Below are 26159 nucleotides of genomic sequence, written 5' to 3'. Positions count from 1 at the left end.
GGAAGGAAGAGGCAGGAATCCCATTTCAGAGAGCCAGAATGTCAGATCCCATCTCAGCTGCCTGGTGCAGAGGAAATGGCAATGGAATGATCACATCAATATTCCACGTACCAGTGGAGGGGAAGTAATACTCTTAAAATATAATTTATATGAAAATGTTCCTCAAAGGCCTGTATTACAAATACAAAGGATATGAAGGATTTCAAATGAGCTAATAGGAGGAGGAAGACAGCAATACCCTTTATTACATCCCCTTTAATCACAGGGAAATCAATTTCCAGCTAATCAGCTGCTGATATGCAGAATGAGAGGTTCTCACAAGTTCAGAGAGGTGTTTCATCTGGAGCTGCCCCACTCCCCAGCCTGCTTCTGTCACCTGTGTTAGCAGAAAAGGAAATGGAAAAGATCTGAAAAAAAAACATAGAACATAGAAAATGTGTCTATTTTACCACCAGCTAAAGGCTTTTAAATCTTTACTGTGTCAAGGAAGTGTAAGTTTGTTAAGAAGAAAATTGTATTAAATCAGATGGATCAAGGTCCTGGGAGAACAGAACTTTTTCTGCTGTTCTATCTTTATTCACAATTTCTTTGTAAACAACATAGACAAAGGGCAAGACTACACTGTGCTTCAGTCTTAAAGACCCAGAGAAGAACACTCTCACTCTGGGACCCCACATCTCAGTGCTGCAGTCCCTCACACATTAATAAGCAATTCTGTGTCCTCAGTCATTGTGAAGAGCTGCTTGAGTGGATAAAGATGTTTTAGATGGGAGGCAGTAATTCCATTTTCCTTGGAACACACACAAAAAGCCTGCTCTGCACAGGGAAATTCTTATTTTGGGCTGCAGGCTTGGACTCTGAATCTTAGCTTGAGATGCAATTTGGCTGTCAAAAGGTTTTTTTTTTTCTTTCCTGGACTCAGGGTTAGTATTTTTTCCAGAACTGAATCACTGTGGTTGAGTGACCTTAAATTAAAATGTTCTGTGCACAATAGTAGTGATCCCTATATTTGAGATCTCATTTTATAAAGTTGTACAGCTCTATTATGTTTATTTATGCTATACATATGCTCTGCTCATTGTCCTTGCTGCTCAGGTTCAAAAAGTCATTTACTGACAAAAGGAATAGTTTTGATTGTTGTAAATGTGGTTTTGAGTGTTGAAAATACTGAAATCAGGTGTTCTCATACAGCTGTTATTACACAGGAGCTGCAGAGAATTTCCTACAAATTTACCAGATCTTTAGGATTCATTGATATGCAGAACACCTCAGAGTGGGTTAAGGTAAAACATTTCAAGGCAACTCACCCTGAAGCCAATGATAGTGAAAGTTTTGCCAAAGTTCAAGATTTGAGCATTTCTAAAGGTGGTGGATAAACTTATTTTACACCCCTGACCTAGATAAAAACTACAAAATCCTTGTTATGAGTAAAATTTTGCCCCATTTGTACAAAATAATTAAAATGAGATGGAAGTAAACATTCCACCCTGTGGGAGCTGCTGCTTTTCTGATTGCATTCTGTTAATTAGGATGGCAGAAATCCTCATTCCCTGGACTGGAGTGGGGGAAACAGTTCCCATTTCATTAAAATACTCTGCTACTATTTTTAATCTCTTTCTTTTGCCATGTGAGACTGTGTGCTGGATTTAGAGTAATTTTTTTTTTTAAAGATTAAAAAAAAAAGAGGCAAGTTGAGGAGAAATACTTTACAGGCTTGTAAATTCTCATGAGGCTTTTCATGTAAACCTTCTCCTCCTTAGAAAATGTCAGATGGGTGTGCTAATTGAAGGGATTTTATTTAACTGTGGGAAAAGAGGGAATCCTTTGCCTGTCCCAGACAATTCTTTACCTTCCAAAAACTTTCCTGCATGGCCTGATTTTGAGTGGGCTGTGTGATTTCTCTGGTCTGCACAACAAACAAAACACAGACAAAAATCATTTCCTGAAGTCATTCTGAGCATGGGAAATTCAGTTAAAGGGTGAAGCATCATTAATTTTTATCAAGCCATATAAATGGAAGGAAATATAAGTCTAAATAATAGAAAGGTCAAAATCATGAGTATCTATAGTTATTAGCAGAGCTTTATGAGGCATTCAGAATTTATATTCTCTAGTGACCCCTAAATCTAATTTTATAATTGACAAATAAATATAATTTCTTGCCTTACAGCCATGATTTTTTTTTTTTTCCTGTAGATCTAAGTGCTGTAGACATGGAAAATTTATATTCTGTCCTCAGAACTTTAAAATAACTGAAAGAGATACCTGGCTCTCTGAACCTTCATTCATCTTGGACTTTTGATGTAGCAAAAAGCCTTTGGGAGATCACATCACACTCCCTGGCAGCTGTACTTGGCTCTACAGGACTAAGAAAACATGTTTTAAAAAAGTGAAGCATTGGTGATTATTTTAGTGAGATTATTTCAGTGAAAGATTGCAGATGTGCTGCCCAGGAAGGATCTGTGTGGCATTTTCAGCACAGGAATGTCCTGATGGCTTTTCTGAGTGGCCAGCACTGAACATGACCAGTCATGTGCTGAAGGAGTGTAAAGTGAGTGTAAAATGAGGGTTCTTCATCAAACTTTGGTTCTGAGGTCTCTGTAAAGCTGAGAGTGGCAGCACAGCTGATGCCTGGCCCTTGCCAACCTGCTCCATCTAGGGGATGCTTCACACAATCCTTGTTTTCACATGCACTTTTAAGCCTTTGATGTCTTTTAACACCATTTAAATTGGATTTACAGCAGTGTAATGAAATAAAAATCTAGCCTGTGAACAACAAAAATGTACTTTATTCCTTCAGCAGCATGATCACAGCACTTGTTTTGCTTCCTGGTACTTGTTTTGCTTCCTGGTACTTGTTTTGCTTCCTGGTACTTGTTTTGCTTCCTGGTACTTGTTTTATTTCCAGGTACTTGTTTTATTTCCAGGTACTTGCTTTACCTCCTGGCATTCAGGAAATATATAAAACCAGCTTATCTGAGGGTCTGACTCTTAATGTCACTTCAACAGAACCTCAATTTAAACTGCTCAGTAAAATATTTACAAATTCTGTGTCTGTCCCATGTAGGGGCCTTACAGACCATCTTTTATAGACTGTCTTCCACCTGTTGTTAAATTAAACCAGTTCTGTAAATTTTTAATTCAAGAATGAAACGTGAAACGTTTCACAATTTATGAAAATCAAGACAGGTTTTATGCTGAACAGTTATCCCAGTTTTTTACTCTCTAGTACAGCAGTCTAGGAGTTGTATTAATGTATTTGGAAACACTTGCATGACCTAAAACCACAAATGCTGCTCATAAGGTGCTGCTTGTCCTCCTTGCATGACCATTCCCTGTGCTGGCACAGCATGAAATTATTCCAAGTGAAAGGCAGTCAGTCATTAGTAATTAGCACACATTTCCTCATATCAGACAATGTTAATTTGCTTTAAACTGATCCCTGTGTCTGAATCTGAATATTTGACTTTTACCTAGGAATGTTATTTCGTATTCATTGATACTGATTTTAATTTATTAGCATTGTAATGTTATTTTATTTGAGCTCATGTTGTGCATATTCTTTTTATTAGTAATATTTGTGTCTTCTGCTGCATGTTTTAAAGGTATTTAGTTGCAACAGGCAAAATTTTATGCAAAATTAGAATGGCTGTGACATCATTAGTTACAACTACACTATAAAATTTGATTTGTGAAGTAGCTCATTCCTAAGTGTGAGCTCAACAAAAAGCACAGCTTCTCTTGGCTACTGCTTCTAAAGGTTTTTAAACCCTGGGAACTGAGGTTAGCAATGAGGAGAGGAGAGTGGGTAACACCAGAAATGAGTCTGGGCTGCTGTTCTTGAGCTGAAATGTGAGAAATAACACATTTGCAGGCGTTTGGCCTCGAATAGGGGTAGAAGGAGGAGAGGAAAGCAAAAGACTCTGTACACACAGCAGGATAAACCCTGGATTGTGGAGGAGGGCAGTGTAAAAAGGCACATTTCTGGAAGGAGATTGCTGTTGCATTCCCAGTCCAGCTGATTTTCCCCCAAAGCCAGGGAGTGCCCCAGGGCTGCCAGGCAGGTCCCAGTGGTGACTGAGCTGAAGGACAGGTGGCAGCTGACACCTGCCCAGGGTAAAACCTTAAAAATGATGCTTGAACACCACGGGATCAGTCTGAGAAAGGAGAATTTGGTTACTGTGAGGGGACAGTGGCGCTCCCCACCCTCCAGTGCTCTGCAGCAGCGTTAACTCAGGATTTTCTCAGCAGCCCCTGCTGCTCTCTGGGGACTCAGCTCTGCAAGCCTTGGATGTGCAGGCACTGTCCCCTCTGCTCCAGCCCTGGGGTCACATTTCCCTGCCCTGACCCTCAGCAGGTTTAACTTTGCTGCCTGTCTCTGTCTGACTGAGTGAGCTCCTTGCTTGGCATTTCCCTCCAACCTTCCCTGGGATTGGCTCCTGGCTCTGCTCTCCCTGCAATATCCTCTGTTCCACGCCAAAAATATAACTTGTGTTGTCTTGCAATGGAAACAGCAAATTACTCTTATTACTCATTTCTAGTCCTTTGCTGCAGCAATCCATTAGGCAAGAAATAAGCACTAAAACTAACAGCAAAGGACAAAAAGAGCAGCCAGGCTGGAAGCACAAGTGCCTCTCAGCAATGGTGGTGGCTGCCAAATTATTCTGCTGTTTGTGACCCACCCCTGCATTCAGCATTTCCCAGGTGTGAGCATCCCTTCCAACGTCTCTGAGAGCAAAATGAATTGTTATTGCACCAGTTTCATGCAGGGGGGAGATGAAGGATGAAGCATGGAAATGTTGAATGTCTAGGCCAAAATCAGCTAGGAAATTTGAATTGATAAATTGATAGCATTTACTTGAAACACGATTAAAATATGAGTAAAATATGCAAATAATGCTGAACATGAATATACTTACCCTGTTAGACACACTTACACATATTAGACCCTGTAAATGTTAATTTTCTCTTCTTAAACCCCTTACAGGTGTTCATATTAATGTTGTGGTTAATCTAGAAAGAATTTAGTGATTTTTTTTCATTATTTTTATACTTTTACAGTTCAGCTTTGCACTTAGGCAATGCAATAAGTCAAGTGCAATGAGTACCTCAATTCTTTGGAGTATATTTTCCATTTTTCTGACAGTAAAAGTTGCATTTTCACAAGTGAGGCCACCATCTTGAAAATCAGTTTTCATAAATGGAAATTTAGGCCTGAAAACCTCCAAGAGAAATCTTTTGGGGCAATTTTAGACAGCTTCTGCTTTAACTTGGTTAGAAATCCCACACAGATAATCCCTTGTGCAGCAGAAATCAACAGTTGTGGTTGCTTTAGATGTGGGTCAGGAGGGGTAATAAATATTAAACCTAATCTTCTTTATCACTGGTACAATCTTAGGATAAGTTGTCTGCTTAAATGGATGATAGAATTGCTGCAAAACCCAGGTAATAAGTTTCAGTGTGTGTGGCACGAGGCATTTCATTCCAGGCATAGCTCCATATTTTACAGACTTTATTTAGGAATCAAAAGTGGAAAGCCTGAGTGCCTGTCTGTGTGTCTCAAATATTTATTTGTCATCCCAGCTACAGCTTAGCTGAAACATTTGGAGCCTCTCTCTCTGATCCCATGAGATGTCCCATAAAAAGGGTTTTGCCTGTGGCCATCAGTGCCTGTGTGCACCACAGCTGTTAGGCTGAGCAGAGTGATGGATGCAGCTTTTGTGAATAATGAAAGGGAATTTTTAAATGCAGCAAAAAGAGATGTAACACAGCACATCAAACAGAGTCTGTGCTCTCCCTTTCTGGAGCCTTTCTGCAGCTTTCAGAGAGAGGAGCAGCTCAGGAGGTTGGAGCAGGGGCTGCTCTGCACAGATCAGATCAGGGTGATTTTATATTAACCAGAGCAGCTCCTGCCCCTCCTCTCCCAGAGTGTGCTGTCATTGCCATTTCTGCTGGGGCTGGAAACACCTTGTGGCTGAGCCTGCAGCTAATGAGAAGCAATGCTCAGAGGGGATGCAGGTCCTTGTCTTCCAAGCACTCAACAAATGGGTTCCATCTGGCAGCAGAGTGACTTTTGTGTCATTTGTGTGTTACTGAGTGGGAGAGTGAAAGAACCTCATCAGAATGCAGAGCTCCCATGGCAGCTTTTTGGGCTTTTTGAACCTTGGAAGCTTTAAAGACAGCAGTTTAATTAGGGAAAAAAGTAAATTAAAAAAGAATTTTTAAATTAGGGATTTTAGGAAAATTTTCATTAGCCTAGGACAGAGCACAGGTTTCATCTCCTGCTTAGTTTTCAATGATGGATCAGCACAAGACTGAAGTAGAGATGTTAAAAAATGAAAGGCTTGTTCAAAATGTCCACCTGGAAAGATATCACTGTGTTTTCTCTACAAGAACTTGAACCTCAGTCTGCTTTTAACAGGCCACATTGGTGCTGAAAATTTCTACTGATACATATTTCATGGAAACTGGTTCTTTCCAATTAAAAATGATGGTCTTCAAAGGTCCTGATTAAATTTTTTTTTTAATACTCAGAGTTATTAATTTGGAAAAGACCTCCAAGGTCATCGAGTCCAACCCCTAACCCATGTCCTCAAGTGCCACATCCACATAATTTTAAACTAATTTCAGAGTTGATGAACACTTCCAGGACATTTTCCTGGCAGCCTGTTACAATGCTTGACCCCCTTTCAGTGAAGAAACTCTTCCTCATATCCAAACCAAACCTCCCTTGGCACAACTTGAGTCCATTTCTGACTGGTTATAAGGAGAACAAAGATTGTGTCTTATGCTGGAGCTCCTACAGTAAAAGTGGAAAAAGTATTTAATGAAGTGAATAACCATGGTCAGGATTCAGAGAGGTCACTGGTGGCTTCTCAGCTGCTGACCAGCTGTCACATACTTTTCACCCCATTGCTGATTATTTTCTCTTTTCTCTCATTCTTAGTTCCTTCTTCCAGTAATTTTAAGGTTCTTCATAGCAGCCCCTTGGGACAGGAGGTGTTTCTGCAGAATTTGCTCATTTTTTGGATGGGCACAGCATGATTGTCACCACAGCAGGCTGGCAGCTAAAGGGATGTGATTGTTTTGTTTCCTGCACAAGGAAGAGAGCAGTGACAGGAGGGTTTAAGAAGGGGTGAAAATTTGGGAACAGAGCTGTCAGGAGTGCAGGCACAGGAGGAAGACACCGAGCTGAGCCTCACATGGAGCAACAGGACACACAAAAAGGGCAGGGAGCAGATCTCCAGCCAGGGCTGAGTGATCATGGAGAAAAAGGGAATTCCTGGGAGGTCTGTTCCAGTTTGTCACAGACTGACAAGGCAGTGAAAGGTGCTGGAGGGAGAGCAAAATTGATCCTTGCTGAGAGTGCACAGCGCTCAGGGAGACAATGCTGGGGGTTTTTTTTTTCACCAAAGCTGGATTTTCTCCTTAAGAAAATGCAAAATCTCAAAGTACTCACCCAGCACACCCTCCAAGCCTTGCTCCAGCCACTACAGTCCAGTAGAAATTCTCTTAAACTGCACACATATATCTTTCTTTCTTTCTTTTTTTTTTTTTTTTTTTTTTTCTGCTCCCTACCCATGGACTCTTGGCATTTTAATCTTCTCCTTAAAAGAGAGTGGAAGAACTGGGACTAGGATTTTCAAAGAAACCTTGAAATAGTCTTATTTTCTTAGGCTCTTCCCATCCTTGACCCATAAAAAGTAGAATGTATTTGTTCCTTCTTTCCTGCTCACCATCTGCCTCTCTTTCATACAAAACTTGTGCATTAAAAGCCTGGTTTTATAACAGCCTGGTGAAAATATAGCATCCTCCTGACCTCACTGTTATCATGTCTACAACAGAGAGAGTTCTTTGTATCTCCTCCTATGTCTTTACTGAGAAATGGGTGTCTCACCCTTTTGGATGATGTGGGGGAATAGCTTTGATTACATAAAAGATCCATGCAGTTTCCTTTTATTGTGCTACTATAACATTTCAGGCAACAGGAAAAAAAAAAGGCAGTCTAGCAGTTCTGTGATGAGGCTTTTATATTAAAAAAAAATATAAATTAAATAAGAGCAATGTGAGATTTAAACCATCTCAGTTATGTGTGAGATGTTCATTATTAAATTATGAAAGCTCTGCAGCCACCCTGCTGCAGGGGGCTTGGCTGCTCCATCCCAGTCAGATGTGCAGGATTCAAATGTGTGTTCTGAGCAGCTCAAAACCAGCAGCAGAGCTTCTTTATTTCAGCTAAGTAATCCAGCTGAGCCATAGGAGCCACCTTCAGAAGGCACTGCCTGCTAAGTGATGACTACCAAAAACCATCTTGTCCAGTTTAAATCTCCATCATGCCAGAGAGGAAATCTAGAGGTGCTCTTATTGCAGCTGTGTTTGCCATGTCCCACCTGGATTCTGTCACAAGTGCTTCTTCCCAATTTTACTACATTTCATTACAAGTAAGAGATTCAGTCTTGGGCCAGGACCCCAATATATCACATGCCTGTATGAACATGAGATAAAAACTTCTTGATCCTGCTTGTAAGGAGTTGTTTAAAGCATATGAGCAGCAAAGCCATGGGGAATGGAGGCAGAGGTGAAAGCCTGGATTTCTCAGCAGGGTGGACAGTAACTGCAGCCCACTGGAAGACCAGGCTGGAAACTGGGGAGGAGGCTGGAGGAGAATGCTGAAACACCTTCCCTGATCACTGAGCTTTCCCTCCTGTGCCTGGGGCTGTGGAGCAGGAAGTGCTTGCTGCTTGTGCTGAATGAGAGCTGATAAATTGGGTTAGGATGGGCAGCAGTGTATCCTGACTCAGAGCCTTCTGCTTGTTTCTTACCTGGTATTCCCTAATTTCCCAGCTCAGCTTTAACAAGTGTCTTCACTCTTGTGCCAAACTGAACTCTGCTCTATCCTTTGGATAGCAAGATCCTCACTTCAGACAGAAAGTGCTTTGTGAGCCATTCTACTTTCAACATATTTTCAGTATTCTTCACAGAAATACAACTGATTTGTCCTGGAGGCATTTTATCATGTATGCCATCCTGCAGTAATTTTCTACTTTTTTCACTACTTTGAGACACACACCACCTTCTTTCTGTGCTGTAGCCACCACCTCTTGCTGGGAGGTTCCTCCTGTCCTGGGGATGACCCTAAAGCTTTTCAAGTTGTTCCAGGAGAATGGCTGTAGCTAACAGGACTGCTTTCTGAAAACCAAGCCAAATAGCCCAGTGTAATTCTCCTTCCCTGGAGCCCTGTTTTTATAATAGATTTCCACTCACCCACCTGCCTTCTGTGCATAGCAGGGGATGTGCTTTGTATGATTTGAAGTGATAATTAGAAATGATGGTGGGTGGCCACAGGAGGGGATGCAGATCCAAAGCAATAACTGTGTCTCCACAGTGACACATCAGCTCCTCATCAGACACTTCAGCACTGCAACTCCTTGGAGCTAAACCTGGGAGTTCCTAATCAAAGGCCTTGGGAGTGAAATTGTAGAGTGTGTGGAAATATATTTGAGTCATGACTGATAGCAAATGGTGGCATCAAAAGTGCATCTTCCAAAAGGGCATTAATGCTGCTGTGAGAACAGAAATTATCTTTGAGAATGCTCAGGTTTTTGTTGGTTTTTTGTTAGGTTTTTTCTTTTTTGTTTGTTTGTTTGTTTGTTTTAATTTCCTTTGTTCTGCTTTCCAGTTTCTGCCCTACAATGCATTTTAGGAAGAGGTCATTGTCATTACCACACACACATTTGAAGGGATCCAATTTGAGGCTGTAGTTTGGGGGATGTGTGGCTTTTTATTTGGTGATGCAGCTATTCCTTAATATCCCATGGAGAAAATCCCTCCACCGTGTAATTTGCAAAGCTCCTGAGATGTAATGCAAGAGACTGAAGCTTTCTGCAGCAGCAGAACATCTCTCTGGGTGAACCTGGGACACCTCTCTGCCTTTAATATTGCAGAATATTAGTCCAAGGTGGAACAAATGTGGTTTGGATGGCACCTGTTTGAACGCTGCAATTTAATTTTCCTTCCCAAATTAGCATGTTTCATTACTGTCCTTTTCCCAGTGATAAACAAGATAATTCATTTTGGGTTTTCCTGCACGGAGGAAACATAAAAATTTGTCAACTGTAAATTGCTGTAGGTGTCATTAAAATTCTCCCTAGCCAACCTAATACGTTCCAGGGATTTTTTTCAAGGCACTTGCAGCTATTTTTAAACCACCTGCTGTGTCTATACATATTCAGCCTGTAATGGGGAGGCACTGCTGAGCAATTCAATAGGAAATCATTTAAATAGAGAGGGACATAAGAGTAAGTGATAGGAAGTTCAGGAAGTTAATGCACTAGTTTGAAGTCCTTGTGCCCACTGTGATCTCCCACACTCACTCTTTTCTGCATGGCAGCCTTCAGATTTGGATTGTTTTCCACTGAAATAATTTATCTGTGATTGCTTTCAGTCCCACAGAATTGCCTAAGCTGGGGGGAAGTTGATGGTGTGTCCTCAGAGAGGTGCTGGGGATGGTGTGGGCACAGAACCAGAGCAGTTAAACTGCACAGGGGGTGCCAGGCTTTGTCTTGTGCTTGTGGTGACTGGGAGAACTCTCTGGTATATTTGCACTATTGCTCTGCAATATCTGCTTCATCTTTTAATTTATTTTGTCCTCTATCTTCTTTTGCCAGATTTTTAAGAGACCTCCTCTTTGCACTTAGTTGGAACCTCTATTTTTTAAAGAGAACTCCTAGAAAATAAATGTAGGTTTTATTAACTTCTTACTAATAGGAAGAGAAACAAGGAAGGGAGAAAAGGCACCTTTTGCTCAAACCATTCTTCTCTTTCTGAAGATGTTATAATTCCTCAGGAGTTCTGGATGCCCTGGGCATTCAATCAGTCTCATCCTTGTAGCAACAAATGTTTCCATTCATATTTTATATTCAAGGGATTTACACACACAGCCATTTAAAACCAAAGGGATAATAAATAATAATCCAGAACAGAAGCTAATCTGACCACAGTAGATGAGTATCTGCTGGTAGAGGGGCCAAATACCAACTTATAAAAATATCTTCATTTTCCCACTAATTTTCCTTATCTTGATAAAAGTTTTATATATTACAGCAGATCACTTTTACCAATATATTCTAAATCCATAAGGCAATAAGGGGGTGACTGCAGCTGGTGTGGAGACCCCTGGGCCACCAGGGCTGGCAAGTGGCAGCTCCTGACAGCCACAGGTATCCAGCAGGAGCAGAGTGGGAGTTGTGTCAGGTAAATAATGGCAAGCAGTAACCTGAACTCTGCTTTTAGAGCACATTTTGTAAGTCAGGACAGCCTGAGACAAGTCTGCATTATCCAACAGAGCTGGGAGATGAACTCCTGCCCTGTGGCTGTGTTTGTAGAGGGAGGTGGGGAAGTCTTCAGCTGTGCTGCATTGATTTTTCTTGAGGACATTCTTATCCATTTCAAAAGAATGTATTCACTTACCTGTTGTAGAGCCTCATGACTCAAACATATTTAGAAAGGCAAGACAGAGGATAAATTAAAAAAAAAAAAAATTAATTTCTGTGGGTTGGTGACTACATTCTGGACAAAAAGCCAGCTGAGGAGGAGCAGGGAGATGGAGCTGCAGCATCTTCCAGCAGGTTGCTGCTGGGCTGGGGGGAGTGCAGCTGCCTCAGCACATCAGTGAGTGGCAATAATTATCTGTGCTGACAGGCCCTGGTCAGTACAGAACACAAACCAAGCCCTCCCTCTGCCCCCTTCTCCACTCTGGGATCACTGTCAGTGCTGGGCTTGCTGCTGTGGTGTGCCTTGGGGAGTGTTGGTGAATCTGAGCCATCAGGGCATCCTAGAGCAGGAAAACATTTCTTTCCAAAAATAGCAGCAGCAGAGACAGGAGCAATATCCAGCCCAGGATCAATATCAGGGTGAGGCTCTGCCTCGGGGGCTGCACGAGCCAAAGCAGTTCAGGGGCAGTTTGATGTTCAGCTCTTCTGCAAAGTGTTTGTAACGTGGGTGGTACATAAAAAATTCATCATCCTGGCTGCCTGTGCTAGGCTGTCAACCAAGATGTTTCCCCTGTGTGCAGATGTTACTGAAATTGAACTTATCCCTTTGCCCTTAATGATAAATTTGGCCTCATCTGATGAGTGCAGCTCCAGGCTTGTGTTTGCAGAGTGAGGAGGGCATGGTTATATGTAACATTAAGGAATTCCTGACAGCAGAGATCATAAAATATTTAATTTATTTCTCACTTAACTTAAATGAAACGACAGACCAAATGATCTAAATGAGGCAGGCTTTATATTTATTTAGTCTTAGCTTTAACTCCTAACAAGAGCTTTATCATATTTAAACAGTCTCACATCATTAGGTTAATAATGGACTGCAGTTTGCACTGCTGGTGACTGGATTTTTCATTATCCTCAGTTTTGGTCTTTCAATGGCCATTATTGTTTATTGTGCCCTTTTCAAAAGTGAATAAATTAAGAGAAATTAAATCAGAAGGATTTGTTATCAGAGGAGGCAGTGACAGATATTACTGAGCTCGGGTGGAAGGCAAGAAAATAGGAGGAGATTGAAATGAGGATTTTGGAGTTCAGACACACCAAATGAAAGGGAATAGCATTTTTAAAACATACAGCACCTAAGTTTGACATTTTAACTTATATTTCAGTATATTTTGTGAACCTATTTAATTATTAATGCTTGACTTTTGTACAAATGTGAGAATTTTTTTTTCCTCCCGAGAGGAAGGGAGGAAAAACTTCTTTCTTGCTCAGAAGTGTTCAATGCCAGGTTCTTGGAGCAGCCTGCTCTAGTGGAAGGCTCCTTGCCCACAGCAGAGGAGTTGGAAATTGATGATTTTTAGGAATCCTTTCCAACCCAAACCATTCTGTGAAATCAGGGTGCCTGTTACTCATTATTTGGTGGTGGTTGGCAGGATCAAAGAGTAAGAACCTTAAAACCAGATGCAATCAAAGCACTCTGCTCAAACTGGGGAGCAGCATCTGTCTTGGCACAAAAGTCAGCCCAGACAGACTTTTCCTTCAGTTCCAGTCAGAAATTGTTCCTGTGTTGGGAACTGCTCATTTATTGCCAGTGCCAAGGTATGAGGTCACTGGGACTAATCCAAGGAGCCAAATAGCTACAAACCAAATTTGGGCTCTGAAAGAGGAATGAAAGCAAATCCAGAAAAGGGTCTGCTCTGCCCATCACCAGGTGAGGGGTGAGCTGCACAAACAGCCCGTGAGCAGGGCAGTGCTGTTTGCTTTATTCACCTGCCTGGGTCAATGTTGTAAAGCTGCAGCCACACCTGGAGGGATTTTCTGCCACCAGAGAGCCCCAATGCTGCCCCTGCACAGAGCCCAGCAGGGAAAGGTGCCCATGGCTGGAAGGGACTCAGATCAGTGCTCACTGGAGCAAAGACATGGCATTTCTGTGAAAAGCTCTCTTCCTCCTCATCCTCCTGTTCCCAAACAGAAATCTGTCCATGCCTCAGTTTATGCAGGGCAAAGGACTGAGTGTCTTTGACAAATAAAAAGCTGGTTTGTATTAAAAAATCAGACACTGCTCCAAGATGCACAGATTTGCAATTACAGCTTTGTCCTGGGAGTGAGGATTCTAGAATCATTTGCTGACACAAATTTGCTCTGTGACCTGGGGAAACATTTAAATACTCTATGCTTCATTTTTCTCCTGCTGTTACATAAATTTTTCAGTGTTGTGTCTTGCACCATCTGATCTGTGTTTTCTGTTTAATCAAGTAATATAAAATTTTAGCCTTTTAGCTGTACAATGCAACTCAGTGGCTTTGCAATTGATAGATCAGATACTGGCCAGAAATTTTTCGAATTTTTAAAATTAATTTCCATCTTGTCATGACTTGCCTGTTGTTTTAGAACAAATTGAAGCAGTTGGAAAATACTGTCCCATTACTAATTTGTATTCTGGGTGTTACTTCATGCTGGAATTAGTGACATGCAGTTGTCTTGATGCAGGTGAATCAAAGTTTGTGGTGTCAAGTCCAATTGTGCTTCTGTTTAAGATGATAATAAATCACCCCCTGAGCTGTGCTGTGATGTTGGGGTCTATCCTCAGTGCTCTTACAGCTTGTTTAAATTTCTAATGAAGACACAGAATAATGTATGCTCGTGTTGTGGCTTCATTATGCAATGTAAAATGTCTGCAGGAAAACACATCCCCAGTCAATCATCACCTGGAGAAGTTTTCTCTTCTCCTGACTAATGCTCCATCACTTTGATACCTTCCAGGCAGGTTTTGCATTCACCTCATGTCCTCAGAGTCTACAAAACAGCACAGAAAAATAAGCCAGTGGCCAATACCATTACAGTGGATGCTGTGAGAGCCCATATGGTGTTAGTTTCTCAAAAATAAATCACACTGAGAACTGTTGGATGCATACAGGGACCTTTTCCAGTCCCTCTTGGAGGAAGTGCTGCACAAAAAAAAAATATTTTAGAAGAGCAGCAATGCATTGCTTTATAAGAATAATGTAAAACAAATGAACCTGGAATGGATTAGTATTCACAGCATTAATAAAAATTAGATTTTAATTACTGTTTAGTAAACCACATATTATAATTTAATAGCTAATTTAAAATCAAGATTGCAGCACTTAGAGCAAGTTTCTAGACCAAGAAATTATATCTTCTGCATAGTCAGCACACATGCTAATGCTTTAATGCATGTGTTAGATAAACCCTGCTGACACCTCCTTTGCACTTCTGCATGCATTATACAGACAATTTCCTAATAAACAAATTTTTCATTTTTTCGTAAAAGAGTCTTTACCTGCAGCTCTACAAAAACAAGTGGAAGTTCAATACTTCAACAGGCTTGAATTTCATCAATTCTCCCCCTGGGCACATCCCCAGGGTGATCCAGGCAGTTGGGAGGCAAAACTCTTTCTAAAACTGCCAGCTCTTTGCCTAAGTGAAAGCAAGGTATCTTTTTCTGTGGCAAATACACCAATATTCTCCTCAAAATAGCAAATCTATTCTCTAGAAAGTGTTTTCCATCTCTTGTGTACACGAGGACTTTGGTTATTCCTGCAGTCCATGGGTTCCCTCTCTTATATTATATTATCTTATGGCTTTATCTACAGGCATCTATATTTGCATATTGTAATTATTTAAATCTCAGTGTTTGATGTTTCCTTTTAGCATTGCAAAACCCCCCAAAATAATTACCAAGCAGGAAAATGAAAGGGCACAGGTGAGACAAGCAGTTTGTTGTCGTGTCACCTTTGAACCTCAGTGCTAAGAATTTTCACTATTGTTAATCTCAACAGGATTTTTCAAAGAGATCCTTTGTTGTTAAACCCCTTGCTAGGACAGATTATAAGAAACTGCTGGAAAAGGGAAAAAATAAGAACAAAAAGCAGCTTTCTCAAGATGAGCAGGTGATTTCCCAGCTGGACAGGAACAGCTTTGTTTTCTGATCTTGTGTTTTTACAGGGTCATTTGAAAAGTCACTGGTTTGTTCTATGGCACTAGAACAAAAGATGACTAAACTAAAACAAGAGAAATATTCTATATGATACCAAATCTATCTGCATTTCAGAACCTGTCAGAGTGAAAAATGAAACCACAAGCTTGGCCTTTAAAAATATTCATTCACTTTGGAGATGAAATGTAAAAGTGCTGGGAAAGGAGTCACCTTATCACCAGGAAGAAGCAAGCAAGACGAAATCCCAATCACTCTTCCTGGATCTCAGGTGGCACTTTCACACCACCCTTAAATCTAAAAAAGGATTTAATCACCAGTTCTTGCCACCATAAATCCCTGAAGCATTTTTGCTCTGTTATTAATGAGGCAGTCATCAAATGCACTAACCAGGAAATCCAGTTTCAGGGGAGGGATTTCCCACTTTTGCTGAGTGATGTGGGTTTAGTTCAGTGTTGATTTAGAGCAGCATTTTGGGATTCAGCCACAGCTATTGACAGCAGAAAGAACTGGCCATTAAGATGTCAGAAAAGGTAATTAGTGACTATTCAGCTAATAAATTGTCAATATCCAAAGATATCCAATGCACACTTTTCACATGCATTCATTTAAAGCCTGCATTTAACTTCTCAGCTAAATGTAATTTAAAGCTTTTAGGGATCAATCTGCCTGTTTAATGTTATTGATTCCACACAGCAAACTATAATCAACTGATGAATCTCTGATCTTTAGTCACAATAAAATAATATCATAAATGAATATTTCCCTACCATTTGAGATGATATTTTGATATTTGCTTTGTCAAAATATATTGCAGATGTTTCTCTAAAAATATTGGTCTTAATCTGTAATAACTGATGAAGAAATTATAGGTATATTTTCACCCTAATAGTCCTCAACCCTTTGTTCCATTAGTATATTTTTCTGAGATTACTCTTTAGTCAGTGTGTTTGGAATTTTCTAATTAAGACCTTCAAATCTGACAACACAAATGATTCTTCTTGAAATACTGAATATGATAATGAGTTTCTTTTTTATTCTTTGCAGTAATTTAGTGGCTTTGTTGCTATTGCTGGTTTGTTTTTTCGTTTTTTTTTTTTTAAATCTCACTTCCCATATGCCCCCAGTTCCTGTTCTTAGGCTGCCACCTAGTAATAGAAGAGAACAAAAAGCTGTTGGATAGACAGAGCAAGCCCAGAGCAGAGAGCTCTTACAGTCTAACCACTGCAGACCAAGAGGAATAGAGCTGTTAGTTTGTCTCTCACATTCATAAATAAACCTGCCATTTTTTTTCTGAGGTTTAATTTTCCTTGCAGCTTGTTTTAATACTTCAGCCAAGTGGAAGTTCAATACAAGGGAGCATTATAATGAATATTTCCCATTGTTTTATTTCCAAGCACCATAACCAATGAGGCAAATAATCCATGGCCATTAAGCTTTCTCCATAAAGAATTGGAAGGCACACAGAGGAGGGAAGGTACACATTCATTCAGTGGCATGGACAGCAGAGTCTTTCCTCAGGCCTTCAAAGGTTGACACACACACAGAGCATTTTTTAAGTGTGTGATGACCCCTTTAATATTAGAATATTTTTATTGCCTCTTCAGGGAATAGCTGTGTGTCACTTGGCCATGGAGAAACTTAGGCCAAGTGGCTTAAGAATTTGGATTTTATTTTCCTTATTGTTTTCCCAAATGAAGCTCAGCTGTTGTCCTCCAGGTAAAAAACAGCATCTGAACACTTATGCCCCAAACCTTGTGAGAGCATCAGAGAGCCCTGTTGCACCAAACACAAAATAGCAATTAAATGGTAGAATCAAACTTCCTAGAGGCTTAGAGGGCTTAAAGTTATTCTCAGGGAAATAAGCATGTGCATGCTGCTTCCTCAGAAGCCCTAATAAGCAAAGACACAACTAAACCAAACTAGAAATGCAAATATCTTATTATAAAGCTTATTGCCTGTAAAATTGTCAGGCAAATGCTCCTATTAGAGTTCCTCAGTGACAAGCAGTCAGCAGCTGACCTCATCCCAAACCTGACACCCCTGCTGCCTCCCGAGGTGATTAAACTCTGGATTTTACTGACACACTCAGTGAAGATGAAAATATTCAAACAAGAAAACCACTGGAACACAGAGGCCATGCCAGCAGAAACAAGGAGGGCACATGCTGGATTCTTTGCCTGTGATTTGGGCTTGTGGAGAGCACGACCCTGCAGGCTGCAGGTTTTGAGCCAGCCAGGCAAGGTGGGGACAGAAAGGGACACAGGGACACGAGCATCAGCCAGCAGGGGAATTGTGCAGGTCCTTGGGAGAGCAGGGAGGCAGTCTTGATCTTTTCATTTCTAAGTAAAAGGAGGTGCTCAGAGCTCCAGATTAGGAGCTGGAGCCTCCCAGTCAGTTTTTAGCCACAGTGATTTTCGGCGTGACCCCTCGAGTCAGGCCATGCTCACTGATCCAGTTACCTGCCCCTGGGGTGCTGCTGCCTCCAGCTGATGGCTGTTTGTGGCAGGCATCAGGATCTGCATGTGAGGACACATTTCATCACTTCTGGCTGTCCTGCTGCACACTAAACTGATGGCACTGTCAGATTTCAATAGGGCATCCTTTGATAGCTGGATCCTTTGATAGCTGGATCCTCGCTGGGGTGCAAGGCTTGGGAAAAAGGTCCTGCTGGAAAAGGCACTTGTGAGGATGAAACCTGTGTGTTTTTTGAAGTTATTTAACCTAAACTTTTATTTCCTGAACGTGTTCATTGATATGAGCTCATACAACTGCTGACATGGGAGTTGCTGCAGCACCCTTCACTGTGAGTGTGGGTCTCTGTGCAGCTTTCCTCCCATCCCTTTTCCAGCTGCCACCAAGAGATCTCATTTTGTAATTAAATTGCATTTCCTGGTAACTTGTCTGTGTGGGCAAAGGAGTGAATGGAAGGGCAGGATGTGAAATCCCAAGTCACTGGATACCAACAGCACGTACAAAGTGGGCACCTGCTGGATTTATCCTCCCAAGTGGAACTGAAACCCTCCTGGCCCAGTCCCAGTGCACATTCCAGCAGGTCCTTTTGAAGACAGAATTATATTCAGAGGTGCCTTTATTTTTAGCCAGTTGTTTTTTGGATTGCTGGAAAAGTTCCAGCAGTTCCATGCCAGTCAAAGATCCCATAATATTTCCTTTGATCCCTGCAGGGAGAGGTTCTGGCTGCTGTCAGGAGCAAGTCTGTTGACCTTTGCTAAATGGAGCATCTGTAAATAAACTTTAAGGGCAGGATGTGATGCTCCTTTAATGCAGGGCTGGTTTTGGAGACATTATATTCTAACAGAGGGATCAATTGTCTGCTCTCAATATTGATGGAGGAATGTCACAGTTGTGTAAAATTCAGGTTAAAAGGCTTGGATTCTGGGGAACCATGTCTCAAAAATATAGATTAAACTCAACATAAACCTTCAATCTGCCAGGAATAATCAAAAAATGCTTTGTAATTTGCCACTGTTTGGAGGCACTTTAAAAGCTGCATATTTTCCTTTCCTGGTGCTGTGACATTTTCCTTTAAAGTGCTGCTTTCCTGAGTGTGTTGTAAGGGAAAATTTCCATAATGGCCCAAATCACGAGGTGTTGGTTATCCCTGTGCAGGGAGGGTTCAGTGCAATACTCAAGATGAAGAATGATCTGAATTACCTCTCAAATGGGTGCTGTTTGATGCTGCTCTTCACCACCTGGAACTGGAATCTCTTAGGAGGAAAAAAATGTGTCTGATAAATTCCATGGATATTATAAATCCATTTTACCCTCCCTGGCCTGGAACCAAGTCAAAACCTCAGGTCCAGGGAAATTAGGGGAGTCCAAACTCAACATACTTTGACACTCTCTTGTAGATCCTCCTTCACAAGAAAAACCCACATTTTCAGGCAAATGATATTTTTGAAACAAGGGTAGGTACAGAGAATCCAAAGCCTGGGGACAGGTGAGCACTGGGAGATAACTGAATTCTTCCTTGATTACCTGTTCCAGCCTTTGCATCCCAGAGAACAATCCTAGGTGCTGATTTCTCTTTATTCTGCTTTACTTTCAGCTGTCCTGCTCTATAACACCTAATAATATGAATTTTATTTCACATTTTCACCAGCAATTGCATTAGTGCTTTGATAAAGAGCATCTTACCAGGCTCATGATGCTGAACATTTGACAAAGGCAGTAATTTTAGAAGCATCTTCTCCATCTGTTTATTAAGCTAATTGTTTCACTTGTAGCCTCCCAGTTTGTTAACTCAGCATTTCCTGCCTCTGGAAATCTCTTTAATTTAAAGTGACTTTTAAGATCAGCTTTTAAGAAAATTCAATTTGCCAATTTTCTTGTGAAATTGAAATTTCTTTCTTCCTTTTCTTTCTCTCTCAATGAAGTTTATGCAAATAATATTAAAATTTATAATGAGACTAATATTTGTTAATCCCAGTTCAAACAGTGGATTTGTATTAAAACATAGTTTCAAACACTTCTGTTGAGAATGAGAAAGTGTATTGCTTTTAATTCATTCATTACTGTGCTGCTCTTGTTAAGCTTGAATTGTCATTATGATTACACATTATAATTTTTAGTATTCAATATTGATTATATTTAAATCCCATTAGATCTATGGTTGCTGGGCCTGCTTTGATTCCCATTTTGCAGAAGTAGTTTGGAGTAGTTCCAGCACATGAACCTGATCCTGCAGCTCAGTGTTGGTTCCAGCAGGAGATTTGTGCTCATAAATTAATTAGGTGAATAAAAGTTTCTTGGGCTCAGTGAAGGTTGCAGGGCATTCCAGAATGTCACACAGTCTGTGGCCTGCAAGAAGTGGCAAAAGAATACAGCAACAGGGCTTCTTCCAGAAGGCAGAAAAAGAAGGAGAAGAAGAAAAAGTAGAAGAAGGAAAAGAAGAAGAAGAAAAAGTAGATGAAGGAGAAGAAGGAAAAGAAGAAGAAGAAGAAGAAGTAGAAGGAGTAGAAGAAAAAATAGAAGAAGAAGGAAAAGTAGAAGAAGAAGGAAAAGTAGAAGAAGAAGTAGAAGAAAAAATAGAAGAAGAAGGAAAAGTAGAAGAAGAAGTAGAAGAAAGAATAGAAGAAGTAGAAGAAATAGAAGAAGAAAAAAAAAGAAAAAGTAGAAGAAGTAGAAGAAGGAAAAAAACTAAGAAAAAATAGTAGAAGAAAAAATAGTAGAAGAAGAAAAAGTAGAAGAAGAAGAAGAAAAAGAAGAAGAAGAAAAAAAAAGAAGAAGAAGAGGAAGAAAAAGAAGAAGACATCACACTTTTATAGACTGGATTGCAGAACAAAGGACAGATTCACTTATTGTTCTAAGGAAGGCAGCACCTCTTGTAGACCTGCTTTTACTAGAACTTTGCATTTTTATGTACTGTCCTGTGCACAGCTGCAGGTGTTGGGCTTCGTTATGAATTTTTTCCCTTCTGTTTTCTTTTGAGTAGCTTGGGAAGGCTGACATTGCTTTTTCTCTGGCTCTCACAGCATCCACACCCAAACTGTGCAGTTTAGGAGCATTCCACACCCCCAGGGATGTGACAAGCAGCCAAATCCCCAAGGGACAGGGGGACAGCACAGGGCTGTGGTTCTGAGCTGCCCTGAGGCTCAGGCTGGTGTGGAAGTGCTGCTCAGCTCCTCAGCTCAGCTCCTCCTGGCTTTGAAAAGCTCTTTCCATAACGTTGTGCCTGTCTCCTGCCAGCTCTTCAAAGGGCTCAGGTTTTCCTTCCTCCCACTTCTGCTCCCAGTGCCTCCCATTCCATTCTCCCCTTTGTTGGCTTTGCTGCTTCAGTCTGCAGGAGCTGCCTGGAAATGGGACTTGGAGTTTGCAAAACTCTTTCTGAGCTCTCTCCACTGTGGTTCCCTGACCTCTGCTCACCCCCACGTCCTCCTCTGCCCACCTCCTGCATTCACCTTCCCTCTGTCTCATGCTGGTACAAGTTTTGCACTTAATTGCAGTTTGTCCTCCTTTAAAAAAAAAAAAAAATACCAGTAGATTTCTCTCAGTCATTAACTCTTATCTTCATTTCTTTCTTAATTCTGCACATTGGCAGGAATTTGTTTTTCTTTCCAGTGTGCCTTGGGAGTTCTCCTGAAGGAAAGTTGTATATAAAACTATTTTATAGAGCACCAGGCCTCCAGAAATTTCTGACTTTGAGTACCTTGAGCACAACAGGGAAGCCAAGTTTATACTGTAGTATTATTTCTTCTTATTTGAGCAACCTGTCATATATTTTCTGTCATCTAAATTATTGTTTCACAAAAGCAACTGTACTGCAGAGCAAAATCTGCATGAGGCAGTGACAGGCTGAGAGTGAGAATAATCTACAAATGTTGGTTTGGTTGCAAAAAGACAAAGCCTGGCTTAAGGATGATGGTGGGGAGCTCTTTGGTTGGCAGATGCTCTTGGAAAATAAAAGTACTTTGTGAAAGTCTAGCAAAAAGAAAACTTTTTAACTGAAGCAGAAAATGCAGGACTTCCAAAAAAGGAATTTAATTATTTTTTTATCATGAAGTGATAAAAAGATACGTAGGAGTAAGAAAGGAAAGAATGAAATTGACTGGAGAAATTTTAAATGTAAAATTCCATTGTTACATCTTTCATCAGAACACAAATCCTAGGGAGAGGTTGATTTTTCACCCCATAGTGTGATAAGCTTCTTGGTAAAACAGAAATAGTGTAATTGAAATCCATTTTGCATCATTTTCCCTTGGATGATTTAGAATTAGGCCACTTTATATTCTGCAGGTACAACCCAAAGAGAGTGTAAATGCAGCCACCAGAATTGTTTTTGTCCATGAGCAAAGCTGGTATCATTTACTGATTCATTACTCTCTCAGCAGGGTCCCCTTTTCAAAAGCTACCTGGAATTATTGCTGGCAATAGAACACTAAGCTCTAAAATAAGATTTGCATAAAAAATGAAAGTTCAAGGAAAAATGATAATAGTGATTAAAAGTAACATTTGATGACTATTTTGATGAGGATATCACACTGAAATGTGGTATTCAAGCAGACACAGAGGCTTTTTTTCCCCTCCAGCTCCAACTGACAATGCACTTATTTAACTAGACTATTATGTCCCTGATAATTTGCCTGAAATAATAGACAGTGCTTCCATTAATATTTAACAATATAAACATCAAGCAAAGGCTGTACATCTGGAATCACAGAATCTGCTTTTTCCATTAGGTGCTAATTTTAGAAATAACCTCTGTCTGCCGGGGCCTGCTGATGTGTGGTTGTGGTAACAAGTCAGTAATTGAGTTTTCTGGGCATTTTGACCACTGATACAAATTTGCAAAGCAGATTTCACAGCAGAAACACAATTTCCATCCTGACCTTTATCACATTGCTTTCTGTTGTGGGAACTGGAATGTTTAGGGAGGGAAATATAATCAAAGTGGGCCTGATTTGTGAGAATGTGATTTCTGACGTTAAACTTCATTTTGATTAATTTGATAACACATCATCTAAAAATTTGGCATTAGGCAGGTTTCACAAAACTTATTATCTTTTACTGCCTGGGTAGAAAACGCTGGGTTAGATGATTATAAATTGAAACTCATGGAAAACTTTTGTCTGCAGCTGCTGTGCAAAACAAACAGCCTGGTTCATCTCCCCAGAGGGAACAGGGCACTGGAGTGATGCTGTGCTGGGGATGGAGCTGCAGGGGGCTAAGGATGGACCAAGAGGTCCTTTCAGATGGTTCATCATGGTCCTGGGAGTGCCCCCAGGGTAGTGCTGCACAAACATCACCCTCCTGCAGATTTCCCTGATTTTTATGTGGCTATACCTGCAGCAAGGCAGGAAGAATCACCTTCATCCTCCTCTTCTGGGGAATTTGGGGACTTTTTCCCAAGTGTGTGTTCTGGGACCTTTGATTCCTGTGGTTTTGTGCCATGTTTTGGCAGCAGCCCCTCTCTGAGTTCTGGTTTGGTTTGAGTACAAACCTATGGGAACCTGCCAGCTCTTCATTCACACACTGGGCAAGTTAAATCTGAATAAAAGTGTGAATAAACCTGGGAAGTCCATTTGAAATGGGTGGAGAATATTTTCAGGCTTGGATGCTTTTGGGGTTGCTCCTGAGTTCTCCTCTCTGAGAGTTCCAGCAGAACTCCTTTGCTCATCTCTGTCCTGATCCATTTTATCTGACCTTTGCACCCTCCCCATACTCAGGGAATTCTCTTGGCACTGGGGTTTTTATAGAGAGATATTTGAAAAGCTGTCTCTACTAAAAGCCATTTGAGGTTACTGTGTAGGAGAAACTTGTCTGTCCTTTCATGTTTTTTAGGATTTAAATAGACTCATTCCTACCTTCAGCAGGGACTAAGAATGATTCAATAATTTGCAGCTAATAATTTATTAGAACAACTTTGCCCTCCTTTCTCCTCACAAATTGTCTGCAAACAGATTGTACAACTCTAATATGTTAATAGCTGAAAATTATTTGACCTTTTTTTTTTTTCAGCAAATACCTTTTGGCCTGTGGATTGTTTGAATTGCAAATTGTGACTGTTACAATGAAATATATAATTAACACTGCAAATAGAGCTGATTGGGTGTTGCAGGAGACCAGTTTTTATGGAAATATATTGATTTGTCAAAATGAACGTTTATTACAGCAACACAGTGATTTGGGGGAAAAAAATTTTTAAAAAAATCTTTGTTGAAGTAAATATTTGTAATACAGAAGGGAATGCTCATTAATTGTGAGCTCTTGAATTCCCATGGGTTATGAGCTCTGGAATTGTCATGGATTCTGAGCTCTGGAATTCCCATGGTTTCTGATCTCAGGGATTCCCATGGTTTCTGAGCTCTGGAATTCCCATGGTTTCTGATCTCAGGAATTGTTCTGAGCTCTGGAATTGTTCTGAGCTCTGGAATTGTTCTGAGCTCTGGGATTGTTCTGATCTCTGGATTCCATGGTTTCTGATCTCTGGAATTCCATGGTTTCTGATCTCTGGGATTCCCATGGTTTCTGATCTCTGGAATTCCCATGGTTTCTGATCTCAGGGATTCCCATGGTTTCTGATCTCTGGAATTCCATGGTTTCTGATCTCTGGGATTCCATGGTTTCTGATCTCAGGGATTCCCATGGTTTCTGATCTCTGGAATTCCCATGGTTTCTGAGCTCTGGAATTCCCATGGTTTCTGATCTCTGGAATTCCATGGTTTCTGAGCTCTGGAATTTCCATGGTTTCTGATCTCAGGAATTGTTCTGAGCTCTGGGATTGTTCTGAGCTCTGGAGTTGTTCTGAGCTCTGGGATTGTTCTGAGCTCTGGGATTGTTCTGATCTCTGGGATTCCCATGGTTTCTGATCTCTGGAATTCCCATGGTTTCTGATCTCTGGGATTCCATGGTTTCTGATCTCTGGGATTCCATGGTTTCTGATCTCAGGGATTCCCATGGTTTCTGAGCTCTGGAATTCCATGGTTTCTGATCTCTGGAATTCCCATGGTTTCTGATCTCAGGGATTCCCATGGTTTCTGATCTCTGGAATTCCATGGTTTATGAGCTCTGGATTCCATGGTTTCTGATCTCAGGGATTCCATGGTTTCTGATCTCTGGAATTCCATGGTTTATGAGCTCTGGATTCCATGGTTTCTGATCTCAGGGATTCCATGGTTTCTGATCTCTGGAATTCCATGGTTTCTGATCTCAGGGATTCCCATGGGTTCTGATCTCTGGAATTCCCATGGTTTCTGATCTCTGGAATTCCATGGTTTCTGATCTCTGGAATTCCATGGTTTCTGATCTCAGGGATTCCCCTGGTTCTGAGCCCAGAGGAGCTCTGTCCCAGCAGGATGTGCTCTGTGTGCTGTTTCCAGCCCCTGGAAGGGGACAGTCAGTGACACCCACAGGGAATGTTTGCACACATCAGTCTGTAATTGTTCACAGACAGTTGGAATTGTCTTTTCTCCACTCAAGCCCCTTCCCCTTCCTGGGGAGCAGATCCCCACTCCAGCCATTGTCTGCTGCCAACAGAGGGCTTGGAGAGAAGTTCTGTCTTTGTATTCCTGGCACCTCTCAGTGTGAATTATAAGAGTGATTAAGTGGTCTAAAATCAGAAGTTACATAATAATTGATGCTTTCACACTGGAGTGAAAGATTTCTGCAGCACTGTTTAATTATGAGGATCAACTGAGCTTTTTGCCTGAAAAAGGAAAAAAAAAAAAAAAAAAAGAAATTACATACATTGATCCAGGAGGAAAGCTGAAACATAGCTTGTGTTTTTAAAAGAAAAGGGTGATTTCAGTATATTTGACAGCAAGTATTTTCCTTGGAGCATTGTGATTCTTATTCTCCAAAGCTATTAAAAATTATTGCTGTGCTTTTTACTTCTAGCACAGCTGACATGGAAAATGATATTTTCCCCAAACCATGAGCATCTAGTGAGTAACTGCTGCAGATCTACATCCCTCTGTTATGAAGGGAAATATCTTTGCCTGGTAAAAACCAGTGTAGGGGCACCAACTTCAGTGATTTTGTGTCTTTTAAAAAAAATAAAGTTTTTATTTAAAATACTGAATATCTGCTCTCTTCCCTGGACTTACTTTTAGTAGGAGCCTAACTAACAATAATGATTTAGAGTGAAATAACTCAGAATAAACCCAAGCTTTAGCCATTGTTCTGCCCTAAGTGTTGGTGACCTCTACCTGAGGAAATTCTTGTGAATATCATCATCCATGTAAGAA

The 26159-nt window shown here is 40.8% G+C and overlaps 1 protein-coding gene across 2 annotated transcripts in view; it reads left to right on the top strand.

Moving 5' to 3' along the window:
- Positions 1-26159, top strand: part of CDH13 (cadherin 13) — a 425128-nt gene that overhangs the window by 315852 nt on the left and 83117 nt on the right. The gene's annotated exons all lie outside the window — the stretch shown is intronic.

This window comes from Oenanthe melanoleuca, chromosome 11 (genome assembly GCF_029582105.1).
Source record: "Oenanthe melanoleuca isolate GR-GAL-2019-014 chromosome 11, OMel1.0, whole genome shotgun sequence".
Lineage (NCBI taxonomy): Eukaryota > Metazoa > Chordata > Aves > Passeriformes > Muscicapidae > Oenanthe > Oenanthe melanoleuca.
Note: the sequence above shows the minus strand (reverse complement) of the source record. Positions and strands in the feature narration are given on the sequence as shown.